The 2,087-nt window shown below is 33.7% G+C and overlaps 1 long non-coding RNA gene across 1 annotated transcript; it reads right to left on the bottom strand.

Annotated features, from left to right (window-relative positions):
• Nucleotides 1-273: 273 nt before the first annotated feature.
• On the bottom strand, nt 274-1,929 carry LOC117122837. Its single transcript, XR_004447757.1, has 3 exons — nt 1,869-1,929; nt 993-1,119; nt 274-651 (listed from the first exon to the last, which is right to left on the bottom strand). It is a non-coding gene; the product is annotated as an uncharacterized LOC117122837 (long non-coding RNA).
• Nucleotides 1,930-2,087: the final 158 nt, after the last annotated feature.

Below are 2,087 nucleotides of genomic sequence, written 5' to 3'. Positions count from 1 at the left end.
CTATAAAAATACATTAAATATGCTAATAGAAATTCTATACAATTACTGTATATAGAAAGTGTATATAAATTGAACGATTTTATATAGAAAATCTGTGTATTCTAAAAAAAAAAATTAAAACAAATGTGGGTGTTGTGTGCTTTTGGACAATTCAACTGCTCTTCAACTTTAACTGGCCCCAATTCCAATTGGTTTGCAATGGTCCAAGTTCCAATTGGTAACAATGGCTTTAATCAACTTCTGCAGACTTACAAAATACACTATGAGTTCATATACAAACCATAATTTCTTTAATTTAACAAACATCATACGGTAGGGACATTACTTCCCTAGGATCTCATTTACTAGCATACCCCTTCATATATTATCGTTTTGCTAATGTCTTACTGCTAAACATATGTACCTCAAATTCAAGGCTATTCTACAGTTCTTTGCTTTTAAAGTCCGGTTTAAATAAGCATTTTTTTCGTAATATAGTCCTATTACAAGAGTTATTATATAAAACAATATTCAAGAACCATTTGTGTTACAGGTGTTTTCTTGTCCGATGGTACCAAGCTAAATTAGTATGAATTATGCCGTTGAACAAATCTAGTTTGAAATATTAAATCACTGTGACTTGTGCTAACATTTCTCGGAGTTTCACTCTTGCTGAAAGACATAACAAAACAAAATAGAGGGCATATTATAGAAACCGCTATTAAATGTATTACATCCCTTTATTATTGTATTAAAATAGTAATATACATATATGTAGCTAATGACAGACTAGCAGTTACTTCTTTTTTAAACAAAAGAAAATTATTATTATTTTTTTTTTAGTTTTCAAAACAGCTTAGCCTACACTACAATTTCAATATCCCTTAAGGCCTATATAGGCCTAATATATACACATTAAATTTGATTAAACGACATCATCATCTATAGCATGTTGTTAATAATTAATAGTATAGGACAGTAAAAATAAAACGTCAACAAAACATTATATTCACCTTTAGTAAGTCAGGTAATTGTCTGGCCTTCACAGATGCGTCTTCAAACAAACATGCTTTCCTACAACAATGATTGAGTTGACTGGATTGAGTTTTCACTCACAGTAGTTACCGAGACTTGAGTATCCTGAAATAAAATCACCATTTATGTTGTTAGTATAGGCCTTTTGTTTACATTAACTTTCTCCAAATAATGATACAATTCTTTTTTTTCACCACCTCCCTCACCACAGTTAACCGTTAACCGATTATTTTATTAAAGCACTATAGAATGTTAGGTAATTTTTTCTGTTCCTTTACAGATACGTCTTTAAACAAACATTAATGCTTTCAACTACAAGATTGAGTTGACCGGATTGAGTTTTCACTTAATTACAGTAGTAACTGAGACTTGATTGAGTATCCTGAAATAAAATCACCACTTATGTTATAGTATAGGCCCAGATTTTATAAATTAACTTTCTGCAAATAATGATACAATTCTTTACACCACTCCCTCCCCGGTTAACCCTAAACCCATTATTTTATTAAAGCATTATGGACATTAGTGAGGACACAGCCCAAATGCAATTTACCACTCTTCTTATATGGCATGCTAGACTATGGGGCAATTAACTTTGCTTAGCTAGGCCAACAAAATGCCCAGGTTCTAGGCCTAGCCCTATCCTCAATGGCCTAGAGAGAACAGAGAACCTCAGTTCTGTCTGTCTCTGTACGGCGGCTAGGCTAGTATCGGTACAGCTACTGTAGGTAGGCTAGGCCAGGCCTCTTCATTCAAGCCTTCATCTACCACTACTACTAGGCCTAGGAGGAGGCTAGCGTGTCTGCTGCTAGAGTAGTAAACTAACTAAATAATAAAACAAAACAAACTCTTACCACTTGATAGTGAATACAGTACTGCTAAAATTCTTCCAAGGAGTATGTTTATAACTGCCTAACATCATGAAAGTCCAGAGAAAAATTCAAAATACTACCGCTTCCGTTGGCTCTCATGAAGTGACAATTCAAATCAGCTGATGGTCACTTGATGAAGTGACCAATCAGATTTGTGCAATTCGACACTAACATTAATTGGTTGGTAGGTGGGCTATCACA

The sequence above is a fragment of the Anneissia japonica genome, unplaced genomic scaffold (assembly GCF_011630105.1).
Source record: "Anneissia japonica isolate Jap-2015-1 unplaced genomic scaffold, ASM1163010v1 scaffold3032_len512176_cov184, whole genome shotgun sequence".
In the NCBI taxonomy this organism is placed as follows: domain Eukaryota; kingdom Metazoa; phylum Echinodermata; class Crinoidea; order Comatulida; family Comatulidae; genus Anneissia; species Anneissia japonica.
The sequence above is the reverse complement of the archived record's forward strand: the minus strand, read 5'-3'. Positions and strand labels throughout refer to the sequence as shown.